General features: G+C 38.6%; 1 long non-coding RNA gene across 1 annotated transcript; it reads left to right on the top strand.

The window, feature by feature from the left end:
• Positions 1-19,952: 19,952 nt before the first annotated feature.
• On the top strand, positions 19,953-21,572 carry LOC131599503 (uncharacterized). The gene is made up of 2 exons (XR_009282813.1): positions 19,953-20,086; positions 21,324-21,572. It is a non-coding gene; the product is annotated as an uncharacterized LOC131599503 (long non-coding RNA).
• The last annotated feature ends 1,388 nt before the right edge of the window (positions 21,573-22,960 follow it).

Below are 22,960 nucleotides of genomic sequence, written 5' to 3'. Positions count from 1 at the left end.
TTGACTATGCAAATGCATTTGTCATTCCAAATGATCTGAGAAGACTAGCTCGTCGTATCCGCAACAACCCATACTATCTCCCTTCATCAAAACAAGTTTGGTTTCGTATCATTCTCTCGAATTTGATTCCTCGAGGAAAATTCCACAAAATTTTGTCCGCAAGAGATAGATTCCTGATCAACCGTCTGAAATTAAACAGGCCAATCAATCTTGCTGCCATTATCTTTGGAAACTTAAGAGAGTCTCTGAAAGCTTTCAAGTGTGGTCATACCATATGGAAGAATCCTGTCCGTTATGTTCGAGTCTGGAGGCATTGTAAGCACGCTTCGTTCTACAGAATATCTAAACAAAGCAGAAGTACCGCTTGCTGAACCAAGTGAACGTTTTGGCTTCACTGGTGGAGACTATGAGTATGATTACTAGGTATCTAGGTCTTGAGTTCTTGGTGTCTGTAAGCGTCAATATAATGAATGTTTACTTCTTTGTTTGTCATTTCTGTCTGGGATAACATTGACTTTAATACTCATAACTATTAACCTGATTTTAAAGCTCATACATTTCTACACCTTTTTGATAATGACAAAAAGGGGGAGAATTAACAGGAGAATTAATAGGAAGAATTAGGAAGAGTTAATTAAGTATTGAAATTTTTTGAAGTACTCAGAAAAAGCATAGCATGTCTGATCATGAAACTAGTCAAAATAACCTGAACAGTTCTAACAAGTACAAAAGTACAAAAGTTTCTTTCTGAAATTCTGCAGATAAACTCTAAAAGAAAGAACCTATCAAGAAGTGCACAAACTCATCATGAAAGATCTTCTGAAGCAAAATGTTCTATATGATATCTAAAAGAAAGATACTTTAGAACTTCTGGAAAATGAAGAAACTACTCAGGGAAGTTATCATTTACATTTCTCATCAAGTATTTATTTCAGGGGGAGATCATTTCTCTTATATACAAAATTTTTGAACAGAACGTTAGTGTTTTGTCATCATCAAAAAGGGGGGATTGTTAGAACATAGTTTGGTTATAAACATAATTTTAATGTTTTAATGATAACAAGCAAATAAATTTTGTATAAGTGTTAGCTGGAGATTTCGTTTAAGAAGTTGATCTTCGAAGGTTTTAAGTTCGAAGAATGATGGTTACTGATGACCATCTTCGAAGATTTAAAAAATGACTACTGATGGCCATGCTTCAAGAAAATGTCTAAGTTGAAACGAAGGAGAGAAGTATCAAAGCTAACACGGAAGATATCTTTGCCAAGACTTAGACATTTCACGGAAAATTACATAAAGTATTGAAGCTTAATGTATTTCCGTAACATTTTCGAATATAACTATATGGCCACATGTCGAAAAGGACTTGAGCGGGAAGATTTGAATTGCGAAACGGTTTATGTAACTGCACATAGACAGATGGCATCCCCAGAGTTCTCATGGATAACGTGGCATTAGATTATTGTATGACCGTTAGGGTCAAATTTAGTATAAATAGGAGTCTTAATGATAGGATTTCGTGTGTTCATTTTGTACAAATCACTCACATATCGCTCAAGTATCAAGTGTTAAGAGAAAGAGTTCGCTGAGAAATGTACGTATGACACCACCAACTTGATACATGTGTATTTACTTTTATCAAATATCTTTTCGTTTTCTTTACTTTCCTTGTTTAAACTTTTACTTTCGAAGTCATTTAGTTTCATGCACATTACTTTCCTGCAATTTATATTCTTGCGACTTACATTCTTGCATGTTAATTTTCTTGCAATTTACATTTTCGCAATTTACATGTTTTCTTATTACGATTTATGCGTCGAAGTTACACTAACTCATATAACCAGCGTTATCTCGAATGATTAGTCATTTGAACATAAATTTCTCGAAATCAAAACAAACAGGTATGAACCAAATCACATCAATAAACCTTTCATTTGACCATGTCCTAGGATCAATCTAGTCGATTCTGCGAGTAACCAAATCATATTTATTATAGTTTGGAGGACTAGCGGTTGTTTACCGGAAATCACCGCAAACAAATTGGCACGCCCAGTGGGACTGTGTCAAACTAAGTGTTATTAATTGATTGTTTTGTTTTGTCTAGAAATTGTCAAGACCTTGTATGAACCTTAGGAACGGTAAATTAACCAACAGTGCAAATCCAGTTCCTAAACGAAGGTACAACAAGAAAATGGTCGTAGCGGCCAGTGCAGGGGGCGAAGAAGATCCCCCACAAGGATCAGGAACAGTAGCGCCAAACGCGACGAATGTTTCGACTTCCACTCAAGGAGCGCAGGCCATACCGGTTTCGACAAGATCTGAACCAGCGGGTAGTTCGCAATCCATGATTGAAAATACTTCCACATCAACTGGGACTATCCCAATTTCAGTATCGACCACCGCTCCTCCGTTTGCAAGCACAAGCGAGATACCACCCGTATCGACGAACGCTGCAAATTATTTATCTACCCCAGGACCATCATTCGCTGTAGATGGTTGGAGACAAAATATGCCATACGGGATATCATATTCATACATGGCAGGACTACGAGGAACAGGGCCTACATACACTACAGCCAACCCAACAGCGTTTTCACCAAACATGGGTTCAGTAGGTCGAAGTGCACACAATACTGGTTTGTCGGCTCAGATTCCCCCTATGACCACTAGTACTCAAGCAGCATTTCGACAAGAAATGGATGCAAGTAACCAGGATATGGTAGGACTCCTTGCTAGAGAGTTAGGAACAATCTTTAATCCAATAGCAGCAAGCATTACTAGGTCTAGCCAGGATAGCGCAGAAACATACCAAAGGTTATCATCGCAATTGGGACGAATGGCGGATTTTTTAGGAGTCCCACAAAATAGACGAAGGAATAACCAGTCAACCTACCAAGAAGAGGATCCAATTGTCGAACCAATCCGAAACATAGTACCCCCACCAAGGCCAAATCCAGTCGCACAGAATCCAGCGGTCGAATTGGGAACTCAAATCGAAACGACAGAGACTGGCCAACAAGCTATTCCTCGACAACAGCCCAGACTAGTTATGGTAGGGAGAGACGAACATCCTGACGAAGTTGTCCACAGAGTCAGGAGAAATGATTTGGCAACAGAAAATAATCTTACTGCCATGATAGAAAGAATAATGGCTAATAACGACTTTAATACTGGATTTCGACGTCCAAATTACACATCTCCCATACCTGAATACATCATGCAAAGTGAATTGCCAAGGGGTATTAAGGTACCCAAGTTTACCAAATTTGCAGGGGATACTAGTGAATCGACGGTGGAACATATAGCCAGATATTTAACAGAGGCAGGAACGTTAGCAGGGAACGAAGATCTAAGGATCAAGTATTTTCCTAGTTCATTAACGAAGAATGCTTTCATTTGGTTTACTACTTTACCCCCAAACTCCATAGATACATGGACACAATTGGAAAGATTGTTCCACGAACAATTTTACATGGGTCAAACAAAGATAAGTTTGAAGGAATTGGCTAGCATTAAAAGGAAGTTCACAGAGCCTATTGATGATTACCTAAACAGGTTTCGTTTGTTGAAATCAAGATGTTTCACAGTCGTCCCAGAGCACGAATTAGTCAAAATAGCCGCTGGTGGTTTAGACTATTCGATTAGAAAGAAATTAGATACCCAATATTTAAGAGACATGGCCCAATTGGCAGATAGGGTTCGACAGGTCGAACGGCTGAAAGTAGAAAAGGCTAAAGTGAACAAGAGTTATAAGAAAGAAAGAATATCCTACGTTGAAGTCGAAGACACTAATAGCGAAACCTTCGATGACTCATATAGCATAGAGGAGGTCGAAATAGATCTAGCTGAACTAAAAGAAGCACCGCCTTATGCTTGCAAATTACTTACCCCTGCCAACGGAAAAAATCCAGTAGAAAATGATAAAAGCGATAGATTTCCTAAGAAAACCTATACATTCGATGTCACCAAATGTGATGAAATATTAGATTTACTAGTAAAAGATGGCCAAATGATAGTGCCTCCTAACTCTAAAATTCCTCCGTTAGAACAACGGAAGAAGCGAGGCTTTTGTAAATATCATGGTTTTTTAGGCCATAAAACCTCACAATGTTTTCTTTTCAGGGATCTAATTCAGAATGCTATCAAGGATGGTCGTTTGAAATTCGCTAACAAGACCAAAAGTCATATGAAGGTCGATACCAACCCCCTGAACATTGCTGACACCAACCTGTGTGAGCCATGTGACATCAACATGGTGGAAGTGTCTGAAGTCGAATTTGCTGAACCAGAAATGATGTCAAAGGGAAAGCAGGCTACTGAAAGCCTAAATGATGACGCGGTCTTCAATACTGATGTTGAAGGATCCCTCGACCCAGAAATGACCGACAAACTGGAAGAAAAAACTAGTGAGGCCACTGAAGACCTCAAGATGAAACTTCAGCAAATACAAATTTCTGAAGCCCCTCCAGCAGTTGTCAACATGGTAAATGCTAGACGACTTTTGTCTGAAATCGAAGAGCTGGAGGAATGGTTGACAAGGCAACAGGGAAATGTGGATATTTCACCAAAGGGCGAAACTTTGAAAGATTACCTTTGGAATTGCCACGAGAAGAATGGAGGAAAAATGCTGATGTGCCCAAGATGCTTTATAATGCTGAATCGAAGAATCCAAGCTAACTTCGAGAGGACCCTGAGAGAGAGATTGGAGCAGCCTTGGAGAGGCGGAAACCTACTGCTAAAGATATACCCAAGAACTGCGGAAAGTTTGGTGAGTTTCTTGGTCAGATGCCACAAAGCAAATACGGAAGTGGTGTTATGTCCCAGGTGTGGAGCAGTGTATGATGAACTCCTAGCGCGTTCCCTCGAAAGGAGTTATTTTATCATGAATCGAGAAACCCAAGGTCTCCGTCCTAATATATATACGTTCGACAATCGAACTTCATATAAGAGGCCTGACAGTCCTCACCCTAAGGCACGAAGGGTCACATTCAAAGTCCCTGCAGATACACCTAGGGACAGATGGGTGCAAGCTGGCGCAAGAACCAATAAGTGGAGAAGTTGGGACCAAGGAGGAAGAACTGCGATGGCCTATAGGAAGCAATTCCAGACCTCAAATCGAGAGATGTATAGGCTTGAGAATTACAAAGGTAGAAATCCTATGTCTAGATCCCAATGGAGACGGCACCAGAGAATGAAGAAGGCCCAAAGAGAATACAAGCCAAGAGAGATTGGAGAGTCTAGCAGCAACCAAGTCCAACACCAGGGGGCAAAGGCAAGCAAACCTCCGGTAGAACGCAGACTCTTTGAAGCTGAAAATATTTTAGAAGAAGAAGAAAAGATGCGTTCCAGTTCTTGGAAGGAAGAAGATAGAATGACAAATGATTTCGATTCAGATGGAGTATCATCTCTCAACTTGATATGCAACGTGGTGTCAGTCCTCCCTCACGAATTCAATCAAGAAACTGAAGTTGAGGAGTGTGAAGAAACTGACGTCGAAGAGATGACAAAACACAGACATGTGTGTTACTACGTGCTAAACAACGGAGCAGTTGAGGAGTAGAATGCTTTCTTCGAAAGGCCTGACGAAGGCATGCGAAATCATCTGAAACCACTCTACATAAGGGCTAAGATTGAGAACGTTGGCATTAACAAAGTCCTGGTAGATGGAGGGGCGGCAGTGAATCTAATGCCCCAATACATGTTGAAGAGAATTGGTATGTTTGACACAGATATAAGGCCTCATAACATAGTTTTGTCAAACTACGAAGGCAAAATTGGGCAGACTCTAGGAGTTGTTCAAGTAAATTTAACTGTGGGTTCCGTTACCAGACCAACTATGTTCATGGTAATACCAGCAAAAGCAAATTATAACCTCCTGTTAGGAAGGGAATGGATCCACGGAGTTGCTGCGGTGCCTTCAACTATGCACCAAAGACTAACCATTTGGAGACAAGATGGCATAGTGGAGAACATCGAAGGAGACCAGAGTTATTATATGGCTGAAGTTAATCAAGTCAACAAAACTAGCTTCGACAGGAACCTGGGAAATATAGGACCTTGTCATGCTGCGGAAGATATATACACTCCAAACAAGAACGCTTTATATTATCTATCTTTACACCCAAATGGCTTCCAGTGGAATAGAGAGATAATGGACGGTCCAGAGGATGTCGCATCAAGAGAGAATTATCCAACGATACGGCCAACAGGCTGGGACGACGATGTTGATGATGTCTGAGTCCTCCTTCTTTGAGAAGATTTCGGCTTATATAGCCGAGAACAAAAGAAACACGGCTCTCGAAGCCGAGTTATCAAACATGACAGTAAATGCGGTTTCAGAAAATAAGGAGATATCAAATTCAAGGTTACATGCGTCCTCTCAATCCTTTGAAGATCCAGTTCGAATGGTAAACACCACAGAGGAAGAACTTACCCAAAAACTGGACGCAATTTACGACGAAGAGCCTCTGGGGTTCGAAAAAGACCCTATGGCCTCAAATATTAAAATGTTAGCCCAAGATCCACTTGAAGAAGTAAATCTCGGGGAAGGAGATCGGAAGAGGATAACGTATGTTAGTGCAAAGCTGGAACCAACTCTAAAATCTAAAGTCATTACGTTGCTGAAAGAAAACAAAGATTGTTTTGCGTGGAATTACGACGAAATGCCTGGTTTGGGACGAGACTTGGTCGAACTAAAGTTGCCAATCAAAGAAGGGAAAAAGCCTATTAAGCAAACTCCAAGAAGGTTTGCACCCGAGATCCATTCGAAGATCAAAGCAGAGGTAGAAAGACTCCTGCGCTGCAAATTCATCCAGACCACGAGGCGGGAGACTTCCTAGGTTTTTTGGTCCACGAGAAGGGTATAGAAATTAACCAGAATAATACAAAGGCCATTATGGAAGCGAAGCCTCCTTCCACGAAGAAGCAACTGCAGTCCTTATTGGGGAAGATAAACTTTTTAAGAAGATTCATCTCCAATTTAAGTGGACGCACACAAGCCTTTTCACCTTTGCTTCGACTCAAGCAAGGCAAGTTTGAATGGCTAGCTGAACATCAAGAAGCTTTCGAAAAGATCAAGCAATACTTGATGCATCCTCCAATATTGGCTCCCCCGAATGGAAAGAAGCACATGCGCTTGTATATTTCAGCTTCGGATAAAACAATAGGTAGCATGTTAGCTCAGGAGGATGAAAATGGCATCGAAAGAGCCATCTATTACCTAAGTAGAGTACTCAATGATGCAGAGACTAGGTATAGTGCAATAGAAAAACTCTGCCTTTGTTTATATTTCTCATGTATTAAACTCAACTATTATATAAAGCCAGTTGATGTTTATGTTTCGTCCCATTGTGATGTTATTAAACATATGTTATCGAAGCCAATATTACATAGTCGAATTGGCAAATGGGCTTTGGCCCTAACTGAGTACTCGTTAACATTTCAACCCCTTAAGGCAATGAAGGGGCAAATTGTGGCATATTTCATTGTTGATCATGCAGTAGTGGAAAATTCTCAGCAATACGTGGAACTGCCACCTTGGAAGTTATACTTTGACGGTTCAACTCACAAAGAAGGAACTGGCGTTGGAATATTGCTAATTTCTCCTGAAGGAATTCCAACAAAGCTCAAGTATAAAATCGAAGGCCCTCTGTGTTCCAATAATGAAGCTGAGTACGAAGCATTGATAGCCGGACTTGAAGCTTTGTTAGAATTGGGGGCAACCAGAGTCGAAATTAAAGGAGACTCCTAATTGGTAATTAAACAACTAACGAAAGAGTATAAGTGCATCAAAGAAAATTTGATCATGTACTTTGTCATAGCAAATAGGTTGCTTAAAAAATTCGAATATGTGGATCTGAACCATGTCCCAAGATTGCATAATCAGGAAGCAAACGATTTGGCACAACTAGCCTCAGGGTACAGGGTATCGAAAAGCAAATTCGAGGAATTAATCCAAGTAAGAGGCAGAGCAATGGCTACGAAACTTTCTCCAAGTGATCTAGAAAACTCACAAATAGGGTTTGCTAACAAAGAAGAATTCGAAGTTTTGAACATAGACTCGTTGGCAGACACAGACTGGAGAAGTCCAATTGTGAATTATTTGAAGGACCCTTCGTCAGACACGGATAGAAAGGTAAAATATCGAGTCTTATCATACTTTCTGATGGGAAATGAGTTGTTCAAAAAGACTCCTGAAGGAGTATTGCTAAAATGTTTGGGTGAAGCGGAAGCTTACTTAGCTCTCTCGAACGTGCATAGCGGAGCATGTGGTGCCCACCAAGCGGGGCACAAAATGAAATGGCTTCTATTTCGATACGGAATGTATTGGCCTTCCATGTTAAAAGACTGCATAGAATTTGCCAAAGGGTGTCAAGAATGTCAAGAACATGCAGGTATTCAACATGCTCCCGCAAATGAACTAAGTTCAATAATAAAGCCTTGGCCCTTTAGAGGATGGGCGTTGGACCTAATTGGAGAAATTCACCCCAAGTCATCTAGAGGTCAAAGGTATATTTTAGTGGGAATCGACTATTTTACAAAATGGGTCGAAGCTATACCACTCGCGAATGTTGATCAAGAAGCTGTGATCGAGTTCATTCAAAAACATATTATATTCAGATTTGGGATCCCAGAAAGTATAACTACAGATCAAGGATCAGTGTTTACTAGGCGAAAAATGCAAGATTTCGCCAAAGAGATAGGCTTCAAGTTGTTTACTTCTACACCTTACTATGCTCAGGCAAATGGACAAGTCGAAGCAGCGAACAAAATAATAATTGGTCTCATAAAGAAGCATGTAGGGAAAAAACCTAAAAGTTGGCACAGAACTTTGGACCAAGCACTTTGGGCTTGTCGAACATCTCCGAAAGAAGCTACGAACACTACACCTTTTCAACTGACATTTGGACATGATGCGGTACTCCCAGTTGAAATATACTTGCAATCAGTCCGGATACAAAGACAAGCAGAAATTCCCCCTAACATGTACTGGGAACTGATGATGAATGAATTAGTTGACTTGGACGAAGACAGACTTCGAGCTTTGGAGATGATAAAGAGACAGAAAGAAAGGGTGTCCAGAGCATACAATAAAAAGGTGAAAGGTAAAACGTTTATTAATAATGACCTAGTTTGGAAAGTTATTTTACCTATAGATCGAAAGAACCAAGCTTTGGGGAAATGGTCCCCACACTGGGAAGGTCCCTTTCGAATCTTGAAAGCATTCTCAAATAATGCTTACGAGATAGAGGAATTAGCAGAAGATCGTAGGATCTTAAGAGTGAATGGGAAGTATCTAAAGAGATACAAACCAAGCATGCATGAAGTAAAGATTGCAAAAACGTAGACATCTAAGTAATACTACGTAAGCCAAAATGGTTAGATTTGCACCAAAATGGCTCCGTGACCAGAAAACATGTATAAATAAAAATACGGCAGAAGATCTTCATTAATTTTAAAAAAGGAGGTACAAGCGACTTTGGTCCATATGGAGCAGCAAAGATTACAAAAAGCGAAGCAGTAAAAAACCTAAAAAGGATCTATCCTTTAGTTGACCCTTTGTTCTAAGTCTTCCAAAGACAGCATATGAAGACCCTCTGCTTCGAACATGTTCATGCGCCCCAAATTTCGCATCCTTCGCACTACACCTCTCTTGAGGAACAAGTAGGATAAAAACCTCTCAAAAGGAAGGCAACTTACTGAACCCTCTCGAGAGGAAGTTAAAGCGACAGTCTCCACGAGTCGTTTGAAGATCAACAAAGGAAAGTTGATCTTCACCCCTCGCAAAGCACAAGAGATGAACTCTAAGTCCTCCACCATAATGCTGTTCTCATCACAGCTTCGTGGGTAAAAGTTACCCACTAGAAGTTGATGCCAAATCCTGATGACTTTGGCGCTATATGGATCATTCTCCATGAGACCCTTCAGTAAGACAGAAGTGGCCATGGTGAAACTGTTATCATCAAAGGTTGCTCCAGTGTTGCTGCAGCGCAACAAGTCAGAGATGGTGGAGGGCGTGATAGAAACTTCAGCCCCTCGAACTTCAGAAACTATAGTAGTTCTTCCTTCAGGATCAATGCGTAGGTACGCAAACATCCAGAAGTCAGCAAGCATCTTGGGATAAACATTCCCTTCTAAAATTGTTGGGTAAAATCCCATCCCCTGATTGTGGAAAAGAGCACGAAGGCTGATGTAATGCCTGCTGAATTCTTCTGGGCAGGGTTTGAACTCTTTTTTAATAAGAGTTCTAATGTTAGCATAGGTTAGGTTGCTGTTGAGTGCCATGCTAGAGGTTGAAAAAGTTTGTGGTTGAAAAGAGCACGAGAGGGAAGAAAAGAGTTCTGAAGTGAAGGTTTGGAAAAAGCGTGAAGAAAAGAATGGGACACTAACCCTTTATATAGTCAAAAGGAGCGATAAGGAAACGTTTCAGTTTTAATGATTGATTAGACTGCGTTTGGTGTTTCCAGAGAGAAGTTATGGTCACCGCCGTTTCCCGCCCTTGGAAGTTGGAACGTAATCATAAAACTGATGCACGCACGTCTTAAAGAGACGTTTGAGAGGAAATGACGTCAGCAAATAATGATGACTACGGCTAAGGGGAGGAGAAACGTCAAGTCTAGGGCTGCGAAGGGCAATCGAGCCACGTGAGGCATTCATTAAGGTTACTGTGGCGTAAAAAGAAATATATTGATAATATTTTAAAGTATTTCTAAACATTACCATTGGTCATCTCAGAGCAAAATGTGAACACATAAAAAGACGAGTTTTGCATACATATATTCTGAAAATGAGCGATTACAAAACAAAGGGATTTACGCCACAAAAAAGTAATACAAAGTTCGAAGAAAATTAACTGAAATCCCTAGGAAGGCTATCTTTGATCTTCGAATACTGAGCCTCCCACGAAGACATACGAAGCTCAAGCAATGCTCGTTGCTTCTTTAACTCTTCGATCTCTGGCACCAATTTCTGCGCAGCTTCGAAGTGTTGGATACCTAGTCGCGCTACTTCAGCTATCTCTTGATCACTGGTTTGTTGAATGGTTGCTTGGCGAGACTCAGCTTCATGTATCTTTTCTTCGAGTTTCTTAATCTCTTGCTTCCAAGATTGTATATTTTTCTCACACTCATCATATTCTTCTTGGTTCTTCAAACGTTCCAACCTAAGAGCGTCACCCTTGTTGGTTGCCTCAGTGGCAGCTTTCCATGAAGAACTATGAGAGGCCATTTTTGCAGCAAGCTGCTCATTAACTTTGTTCTGTCGAAGAATGTTAGACTGAAGTTGGTCGATTAAAGAGCCCAGAAGTACAATCACATCTGAGACCTCTTTCGAAACCTGAAGTAAATCCACTTTCTTCAAGAGTTGCTTCAAGCCATGACATCTCGTGGAGTCCTTACTTAAGATTTCGACGAGGTTCGTTTCGAAGAAATTCTCCTTTATTTGATGAAGGAGGCCAGGGGTGTCCTCTTTGTCTCCAGACTTGGTCTGAACAGTTGGAGAAGCTTCGGACGCAAGAGCTGAAGTACTATCAATGTTCATCATGGTTTTAAGAAAGCTGAGAGGATCAGTTTGCCTAAGTTGCTCTAATTCTGAAGGAGTAGGTATGGCTGGGGCAGGCATTGGAGTAGTTTCAAGAATAACTACAGTTTCGAAATTTGAATTTCCACAGAGGTCAGTTTCGATCAACTTGGAGGTTTCTTCCACGACACCTTGATCAGATACGGTGTCCTCACTCCCAGTCGATGGTACAGCTGCATTATCTTCGCCTGAGAATTGGTCCTCCTCACCCATGTTTGCGTCTTTGCGAGTAGGAGGAGAATCATCAGTCGAATGGCTTCCTTCAACAGAGGATACAGTATTGATAGTGGCAAGAGGAGGAGCGTCTTCGAGGACTGGTGAAAGTATATGAGAGGTGTGTTGAGGGACATCTGCAAAAATGAACAAATATGGTTAATTGTGGTGTAAGAGTTGCAAGAGAATTATTCGACATAAGCAAAAGACTTCTTTGCTCACCTTGGGGATTACCAAGGACAATGGCAGCGTTGAAGGAGTTGAAATCAAAAGTAGCTGTTCCAATATCATCCTGCAATCATAAGGTGACGTTAACTTAATCATTCGAAATAAGATTTATAGAAATGATTATGTTGCAAAGCCTAGATACCTTAGCTGTATTAGTGGCTGGACTTGAATTGTGGCTTTCCATCACGAGAGCATTACTAGTGGCTTTTAAAGGCGATTCTTCAGAAGACATCTTATCACTCGAAGAAGTGATCTTCGAAGACCCAGGTCCTTTCCCTTTGCCCACAGGTGTGGTGACCTTTTGTCTCTTTTTATGCCCCTGCCTGATACGAGGAGGAGACTTGTCTTCCTCATCCGAAGCAACGTCTGGAGTGGTAGTGGGAAGAACTTTTCGCTTCGAAGGCATTGGAGGCTTCGAACTCTGAAAAGTGAAAAGGAGAAAAATAAGCGCTATTCGTAAGACATGCAAGTTGGAATATGAAATGTGTGTGTACCGTGGGTTTCGCGTCAGTCGTAATAGAATCGCTCCCACTTGGCTTATTGCTCTTTGAGGCCTCAGAATCTTTCTGCGCAGGAGTTGCTTTAACCTTTCTCTTTCGAGCAACAGCTGTAACAAAGATTGGAATTATTATCTCGATAAGAGAAAGAAGAGTCAGTCTAAAGATTAACTAGACCCAAACCTTCGGGTATTGGAGTCAAGACACGAACGTGTTCAAGATCTATATGAAGATGCCCTTTGAAAGTATCCAGGGTATGCTTAGTCGGGACCACTCGTTCAGCGCGTTTTTTGGTACTCTCTTGAAGAATTTTGAGAGCATTCCCACACACGAACCTGTCTGGGAAAGGAGGACTTAAAGCCACACCAAAATCAGCACTTGGTAGTGGAGGGAATTTTGGAGGATTAAGTTTAAATGCCACTTCATAACGTAGTTCTGGTCGAACAGACGGGGGCAATTTCAACTTATCCAGTTTTGCATAAAACTTTTCACGTAAAATAACAGCAGCTTCGTGAACGGTCCGACTAAGATCATCAGGCCTGTAAATAGTTTCAAAGAACTTTTGAAAAGCTTGGATTTCTTTAATGTGAGTTGAGGTACCTTTGTGGAATTTATCCTGCACAGCAGTAAAAGCTTCAGTTAGTTCTCGAGTAAGGCCTTCGACATCATAGATTTGTGTGGTATAATAATCTGACCACCATTGTTGAAAATCTGGAGTGGAATTGAAAGCAGGAACGAAAGAGATAGGAGAAAGGGTGAAAACATCAGTATATCTGGCTATCTTCGTATCACATTCATCTTCAGTTAGATATAAAGTACGGAAGCACATGTGGTTCCTTTTGTCATACAGACACTTGGGCTTCACTTGGACCAACCCAAACTGTCTCGACACAAGATTTGGCTGATAGCAAACAAGGATACATTGACCTTTGGAAGGTCGAAGGCGGTGATAGAATAACCTCGGGGTAAGAAAAGCTTCCCAAATAACCAAAGACTCAGCTTGGTGATCCGGAGATGTTGCAGGAAACTCTCGAGTAAACCATTCAGGACCTACAACTCTTCGTACAAATGGAGCCATCGAAGAACTGAACTGGTAACGTTTAGCAAACATCATTACATATGCTAAGAAATGTTCACGAAGTTTCCCAGTTTCTTCTTTCGGGGTTAACAAGGCCAATCTAGTCCCTTCGACAGTTCAATTTTTGATTTTTGGAACTTCTTCGTTGACGACGCCCCGGAATGGGAGGTGAGCTTCGAAGGTGGCATTAAGCCACAATTGTAATAACCAGAAGGGACCAGCAAAAAGGAGAGATCCTGTTGTATAAGTCTTTACAAGATCTACAGCTTCACCAAGGTTTTCGTAAAGAAATCCTAGAATCAATTGGCTCAGGTTCAGTTTCTTACCATCATGTAACTGATTAGCCATGCAAAGATATCTTTTCGCTACTTGTATGGACCTGGAGCAGAAAACACACCTCGAAAGCCATAATGCCAGGAAAGCAATATGTTCTACGTCAGAGACTGCAGCATTTGCCTGATCATGATATTGCTGGATGAAAGCAGTATAAGTGACTGTAGCTTCGTTGAAGTTGATAGTATCAACATCCAAGACATTAGGATCAAAGGTTTCGCCAGTCGGTCGAAGCCCTGTGATGGCAGCTACATCGAAAAGGGTTGGAGTAATCGTTCCACATGGAAGGTGAAAGGTATTGTGAGAAGCGTCCCAGAAATGGACTGACGCTACTAACATAGTTTGGTTATACTCTAAACCAGTCTTGGACAATTGAATTAGGTCATAAATCCCTAACTCTTTCCAGAAAGAAGCCTTTTGTTTCTCCACTTTGGCTAACCAAGAATAGTACAGTTCGGGATATTTTGCTAAAGGGATTGACCTAAAAACCTTCACAAAATTGGTTACATAATCTAACCTAATTTTCTCTAAGGCTACGGGAGGCACAGTCGAAGCCCCTTCTGTAGGGTTAGAATCCTCTAAGATTGGATTACCTTCATCGTCTATTTTAATCTTGCTAACCAGAGGCCTAGTCTTATAATACGCAGGAAAGAATTTATTTGGTGAACTATTTTCTCCTGGTAACGGGCCCATGAAAGCATAAGTTTTTCCAGAAAGTTCAAAAGGGATGATTACCTGAGAAGCGTAAATGGCGCGTTCCTCCGCAGTATTCGGATTTGGTATGTATTCTTGGTTCCCCATTTGCATAGGTTTCTGAAGCTTCAGAACTAGTTGGAGAGCATTTGAAGAAGACGCCATTGAAAGATGTTTGATTTGAGGAAGAAGTTTGGAGGCAACTAAGTACGGTCTTTTCTGAAAAGAGTTTGAAGGAATAGAACTGAAAGGGAAAAAGAGAGGAAAAGACTAAGTATTTAAAGGTTTAACGGAAACCCTTTCAAATCTTTTGGGTAAAGGCTAAAGGACACGCGGCAAGTATTGATTTAATCCAACGGCGGTCGAATAGTCACCAGCTCTATTCCTAGGATATAGGAGTAATGATCATAAAGTAAGGTCAAGACGTGGGAATGTAACTGTTGAGAAGACGTTTTTGAAAGCGACAAGACGTTTTGGAAATAGAGTCATAATTGATTATGACGTCAATTATTAGTCTCGGGACTCTAAGAAAGCAAACAAAATCCCATCATGGCAAGAAACGCCCATTTCTCTCGTTTGTCGAAACAGGCATTTATTGGGGGCAATTTGTTAGCTGGAGATTTCGTTTAAGAAGTTGATCTTCGAAGGTTTTAAGTTCGAATAATGATGGTTACTGATGACCATCTTCGAAGATTTAAAAAATGACTACTGATGGCCATGCTTCAAGAAAATGTCTAAGTTGAAACGAAGGAGAGAAGTATCGAAGCTAACACGGAAGATATCTTTGCCAAGACTTAGACATTTCGCGGAAAATTACATAAAGTATTGAAGCTTAATGTATTTCGGTAACATTTTCAAATATAACTATATGGCCACATGTCGAAAAGGACTTGAGCGGGAAGATTTGAATTGCGAAACGGTTTATGTAACTGCACATAGACAGATGGCATCCCCAGAGTTCTCGTGGATAACGTGGCATTAGATTATTGTATGACCGTTAGGGTCAAATTTAGTATAAATAGGAGTCTTAATGATAGGATTTCGTGTGTTTATTTTGTACAAATCACTCACATATCGCTCAAGTATCAAGTGTTAAGAGAAAGAGTTCGCTGAGAAATGTACGTATGACACCACCAATTTGAATACATGTGTATTTACTTTTATCAAATATCTTTTCGTTTTCTTTACTTTCCTTGTTTAAACTTTTACTTTCGAAGTCATTTAGTTTCATGCACATTACTTTCCTGCAATTTATATTCTTGCGACTTACATTCTTGCATGTTAATTTTCTTGCAATTTACATTCTCGCAATTTACATGTTTTCTTATTACGATTTATGCGTCGAAGTTACACTAACTCATATAACCAGCGTTATCTCGAATGATTAGTCATTTGAACATAAATTTCTCGAAATCAAAACAAACAGGTATGAACCAAATCACATCAATAAACCTTTCGTTTGACCATGTCCTAGGATCAATCTAGTCGATCCTGCGAGTAACCAAATCATATTTATTATAGTTTGGAGGACTAGCGGTTGTTTACCGGAAATCACCGTAAACAATAAGAAAATGTGGTACTCTAATTATACGTTTCTGATTTCAGAAGATGACTCAATACAAGTACTATCGAAACTTGATATGCAAAGATGAACAAATACACAATTGCTCAAGTATGAAGACAACTTCTGATAAAGCACCAAAATATTGCATACATAATGATACAAAAGATATATTTCAAGCTCAAACAGAAGATCATGAAGTACGAATGCCGTTAGAAACATAATCATTAGCAAGGCAGCTGCAACACTTAAAATGTGCAACTCCCAAGGTTGATTGAAAAAGCTATCCACATGCAGCTCATTGGATAAAGCAAAACGAAACGCCAACAAGCAAGAATTAATTATTCTTGTTCAAAGATAAGTTAACGGGCAAAAATTCTCAAGCTATATATTCATGATCATTTTAAACAATAACGCACACACACGAACATCATCAATCTGAAAATCATCAAAGAGTGAAGAAACATCAAAACTCACTGAAGAAAAAAAGTTATTCTTATTATGAGTTCAAACTCTCTGTACTAAAGATTAGTGAAATATCACATCTATGATTAAAGCTTTGTAGAAGCAAACTTATACACTATCGATTGAAGTTACTTGGTAACAGATCCTTGAGAGACCAGTTGGGTCAGAAGTCTCAAGAAGTCTAGGACTAGATTGAGTCTTAGAAGTTGGTTAGTCACAAACAGTTGGTTTGTGTAGGATGTTAGTCACCAGCAGTTTGGCTTGTGCATTGTATTGTGAGTCACACCCGTGGGCTGTGCAATTGTAATCAAGTTCTGATTATAGTGGATTAAGTCCTCGTTGAGAGAGGCAAATCACCTGAGGATAAAAATATAGTGTTCTGTCTATTGTTTTTAAGTCAGAAAAAGAATCACTTATTCAACCCCCCCCCCCCCCTTCTAAGTGTTTTCTCAACCTTCAAGGAAGTCATGGTTGTTGTTCTCCTGTTGAGGTAATTGTCCTCCCTGTTGAATCAGATTCGTCTGAATAGAGTTCATTATAAGTTATTTTCATACTAGAAACTTTTTCATCAACATGTTTTCTTATTGTTATTTTCTTACTAGAAACGCCCATGTCTTATGGGAGAAATTAGTGGACCTACATGACTCATATTTTTTCTTATTAAAAAAAACATGGAATATTCACAATGTCGACTGACATAGAGTTCCCACTATATATTAGCTACAAGTTTACAACAGACTATTAAATATGTCCTAAAAATTAATGGTATTGTAAAAAAAATTGAAACTTTTGCTATTTAAAAAGAATACAATGGAAACATTGAAAAAAGTTGGTATTGCAGGGACAAAAAAAAACTATACAGATTGAAAAAACTAACTAACGATAATAAAATAAGAAAATGGAAAAATAATTGACTTAAATGTATAAACTCATAAATAACTATAAATTACAAAAGAGAAACATTGAAATTCTGGTAGGTCAGACTTCAGATGTCACACGGGATGTCAAGACAACTGATCAAACATTCAGTTCAGCAAGGTATAAACTTAGCAATCAGAACAAAAATAAACAACACAAGAAATTGTTAACCCAGTTCGGTGAAATCACACCTACTATGGGGGCAAACCAAGCCAGGGAGAAGATCCACTATCAGTAGTACTATTTTATGTAAACAACCTTCGGTTTACCTAGTCCTTACCTAGTGCAATATTTATCTTAGAACCCCATTTAAGACATGAGAACCTCTATCCACTCCCAACCACCGCAGTGGTGTTGAACAGTTTCCAGTCCCAGGAAGTGTATCAACGAATTAATATCCTTCTTCTCCTTTTATTGTTTCTTTTCTTTAGATTCCTATTTTAAGTTGCTTCAAAGCTTCCTTCAAGAACAATACTCCTCTTTCCTACAGGCTTCGAGGATCATAATGGTAACCTTCCCACAGTCCGGGAGGTTTACCTAACCTAGCCCTAATTGTAACGCCCCGAATTTAATTAATTATTTAATTAAATTGATCGAGGATTTATTCATTAGAATTAGTTGAAATCGAGGTTTATCGGTATTATTCTAAAGGCGTAATTTGGATTAATATGTTATTTGAGCAGTTAAGTTGTGGTCGGATTTATTAGTCGGATTAGTCAGAGAAGTACAATTGCGAGTTGGTATTAATTAAGTTAAGGAGCAATTGTAGTTGGGGAATATTATTGGGAATAATATTCGTTATGTTATGTGATTATTCAATTATGTGTGTTATTTGACTTAATTATGTAATTAGAGTAATATTATGAATTGGGCCTATATAGAAAATGAGGTTGGATTGTGGGTTAAGCCCAATTAAGAAAAGAAGGATAGTAAGAGAGTTAGGGTTTTAGAGACATAACTCTCATTTGGTGAAAGAAGAGAAAGAAGAGAAAGAAGAGAAAGAAGAGAAAGAAGAAGAGAAAGAAGAGAAAGAAGGAGAGAAAGAAGAGAAAGAAGAAGAGAAAGAAGAGAAAGAAGGAGAGAAAGAAGAGAAAGAAGGGGAGAAAGAAGAGAAAGCTATGGCATGAAGAGGAAGAGCTTCATTGAAGGAAGTGAAGCTTTTGCTAAGGTAAGGGTGGGGTTCTTACTCTCTAAGGGTTGGCATGATGATGTATATGGTGGGTTAGATTGTATGTTATTCTCCATGGAAGTTGTGTGTAGAGATGTTAGGGTTTATGAACAAATGTGTAAATTCATGATTTGAAATGTGTTTTAATTGATGTTTGATGATTGTTATGATGTTAGAAGATCCATAATATGTGTTGTATTTGTGTTTATAACATGTATTCCATTGTTGTTCATGATGGTTGGTGTTTTCAGCTTGGTTGGGTTGAGTTTGGGGGTTTTTGGATGGGTTTCGTATGCTGTTTTCTGTGATTTGGGATTTTCTGAAATCGCCAGTTCACGCCGCGAACTATTGTTCGAGCCGCGAACTGTCTGGCAGAAAGTTAGGAATTTTTGAATTCGCTCAGTTCGCGCCGCGAACCCTGTTGGCGCCGCGAACCCTGTTTTGCAGAACTTTTTCCAAACATAGAAATGATGTAACTTTTGATCCGTAACTCCGTTTTAGGCGCCGTTCGAAGCGTTGGAAAGCTAACGCAATGAAATATATCATGATGCAATAAAATGATTCATAGGATCTATTCTCCTATTATGTTTATTAGTATTAAGTGATGAACTATGTTGTGTTAACATGTGAAGTATGTTCTCTGCTATGAATCAATGTAACCATGTTGCGGTATAACTTGATGTATGTTTTCCTTATGACGATACAATGTTATTGAAATGATAATGTGTGACTTCCTTATAATGAGATAATGAGATATGTGATGATATGCATAATTGATAAAGATGTTGTATGTTATAGGTGATTAATTGTGCGTATTTGATATGTATGAGTCGACGATTGTAACGCCCGGAAATTCGATTATTCGCTTAATTTAGACGTTTGGAGTGTTTAGTGGAATTTCTGTATTTTGGGAAGATTTAGTCGGTATTAGTTCGGGATAGCGGAGTGATAGTTAGTCGAGGATTTTAATATTTTTAGTATTAGAAATATTATTAGAATAAATTTTAACGTTTTGGGAATTTTCCGAGTAATTAAGATTAGAGCAGAAAATATGAGACACTAAGTAAAAGGGGAGTTTATTAATTAAAATAGTTGGGTTGAATTGTGTGTGGCAAGTAGCAAAATAGAGGTTTTAATTGTTAGGCCCATTAGAATAGTTAGAACATATAATAAAATAAATAATAAGTAGTAGTAGTAGTTACTAGTAACAAAACAAGGAAAAGAAAAACCAGAACGTGAGATTTGGGGAAAAAGAGAAAAACAAGGGTTTGAGAAGAATTGCCACCGTGAGAAACTCCAACCAGAACCGGGGCAAAATTCGATCGAGAAATTTGAGCTACCTTCAATCCAATCAGGTAAGGGTGGGGTTCGAATTTTATAACTGGGAATATGATGATTGATATGTAGGATTGGGGTTATATGAATTTATACCGTCTGTGTTGAATTTGTGGTATTTGATTCGGATAAACGTGTAGCTGCTATTGATAAAATCATGCTGAATAATAATTGTTCATGTTGCTGTTGTGACATTGTGTTGTTGATATATGTGTGCGTGCAGTATCAAAAAAAAAAAAGAAAAGAAGAAAAGGGTTGAATTGGTGAAGTTCCGGTTGAGTCATAGTTTTCTAATCATTATATTTTATGTGTATGTCATGGGGTAGATAGAAGTTCTATCACCAATTGCACATGGTTGTTAGTAGGTAGTTTTACTAGATTATAATCATGACATTGTTTTATAATAATAGAGATAGAATCCTTAAAAACAGTTGCAAATACTCCCAGTCGTCCAGACAACAAAATAAGTGACTCACTAATTGCTATATTATCAATTTCTAATAAATTCTATCCTTATAATGGATGATATTAGTATAATACCCATAGTATTAAATAGCTAATTATTGGTAGTAATAGCAGGGGATAGAAATAATGTCGAATTAGCCGAATTAGTAATTTAAGCGGTAAAAATTAGTTGTCTGAAATTAACCAAAATTGTCGGGGTAGTTAGTATATATATTTATAGGTAATTATGGATGGTTGCTTTTGTTGAACATTATATCGATTTTCGTGAATTGCAGGTACAGCCGAAATAAGTTGGTTTTGTCTTGAATTTGGACAAGTTTTCGTTGTAGGCTTAAATAGCCAAAGTTAAACGTTGTTTAAGTTGCGGTTTAAGTTGTTGTTTAAGTTGTTGTTGTTCGGATTGTGTTGTGATATTGTTGAATTGATGTCATCCATAACTTTGCATAACATTGCATTGATTAAGTTGGCCTTGATGGCATTGTTTAAGTTGGCCTTGATGGCACCCTGTTAAAGTTGTTGGAATGCCTCAATAACCTGGCATATGATTAAGTTGGGAGTTTTACTCCGATGGATCCACATGCATTTGCATAGTCGAGTTTCATGTTGAGTCGCATTTTGACGTTGTTGTTATTGCTATGTTGCTTGGTTGACTATTGCATTGTGGTTGTTTCCGAAGGTGGTGAATATTGTATGATTCTATGTCTAATATATCAATTATCATACTTTTGCTTATACTTTTCGATATCTCACCCTTTATTTGTTCGTCGTTGCCTTTATATTGGTAACGTGCAGGTAGCGAGGAGTAAAGACTTAGTAGCTTATTGGTGTCGTCGCTCTGATACGTAGCACTCGGGGGGATTGAACGCTTGTTTGAATTACGTTGTTATTTCCTTTAAAGTTGAACTCAAGTTGTTATCTTGAGAAGTTGTTTTGATTTAAGTTGTCTATTTTAAAAAGATGCTATGATGTTCGGAGTTTATGTTGATACTTGAATTACGTTGAATAATCCGCTGCGAGTATTTTAATTAAAATTTTATTTGAGTTTGAGGCTATACAGGTTGTGACTTATAATATGATTGAGTGCGTGCTATGTATCATCCTTGCAAATATGCAAATGACAGGTTTTGTGTTAAGTGGAATTGTAATATCCTAAAGTTGTTGAAAATTTGAAATTTACTCTAATTTTATTAAATAAACATTAGATAGCTTTTGGGGGTGTTACAACGATGATGCCATGTGATGAATTAAGAACATATATGTCTTTATTAGGAAGTTGAATATAACGTGTTATGATGATTACTTGAATTAAGGAATATGAAGAATTTGTTGATGTTTTTTGTTGTTGTGCAATATAATGAATTGTTGTTGTTGTAACATGTTGATGTTTGTTGTTGTTGTTGTGCAATAGAATGAATTGTTGTTGTTGTTGTAACATGTTGATGTTTGTTGTTGTTGTGCAATATGTTGAATTGTTATTGTTGCTATGACATGATGAATTTGTCGTTGTTGTTGTAAACCCTATGGTCACTATTGATAAGTTGTATTATGTTGATAAGAATTAGGTTGAATAGATGTTGTATGTCGATATGATGTGATGATATGATTGAGATGTGGTAAATTACTATGATACGGTTATTGCCATAGAACCTTGGCATTGAGTTGATGTTGTTTAAGTTGATTATGTTGTTCAAGTTGATTATGTCGTTTAAGTTGATTAAGTTGTTTAAGTTGTGTTTGTGGATGTGCATCATTTGAGTCGCATCCATTGCATTGTTTAAGACGGCCCTTGTGGCAATTGTTTGAGACGGCCCTTGTGGCAAATGTTTGAGACGGCCCTTGTGGCAAATGTTTGAGACGGCCCAATGGCAAACTGTTTGAGATGGGAGTTTTACTCCACTGGTACCACATGCATATGCATAGGTTTGAGTCACATTCGAGTCGCATTTGAATTGCATTTGAATTGTGTTTGGATTGTTGAGATGACGAGGTGTTTGTTGTGACGTGATAATGATATGTTTGTTGTGACGTGATAATGATATGTTTGTTGTGATGTATTTGATATCATACTTGTATATTTGAATATGTGATTAATGACATCGTTTCCGTTTTGAAAGTTGTATTATATTGATAAGTTGTCTTACGGTTAAACTTGTTGTAAGATGTTATGTGATGCGAAGTGGTAAAATTATGTATGATCTATATCTCTTATATTATTTATCATGCATTCCTTTATATTGTAAGATATCTCACCCCTTTGCTGATATTTCCCCTACCATGGGAAATGGGCAGGTACTCAAGATTAGTCGTGGAGGTCCGAGGTTATTTATGTGAAGTCTTTATGTTGCTTTATAGCAAGTCGAGTTGGTGTCCATTGCTCTGATACGTAGCACTCGGGGGATTAGTCTTTATTATTTGATTATTGTATTCTA

Source organism: Vicia villosa, linkage group LG4 (genome assembly GCF_029867415.1).
Source record: "Vicia villosa cultivar HV-30 ecotype Madison, WI linkage group LG4, Vvil1.0, whole genome shotgun sequence".
Taxonomy (NCBI): domain Eukaryota; kingdom Viridiplantae; phylum Streptophyta; class Magnoliopsida; order Fabales; family Fabaceae; genus Vicia; species Vicia villosa.
The sequence above is the reverse complement of the archived record's forward strand: the minus strand, read 5'-3'. Positions and strand labels throughout refer to the sequence as shown.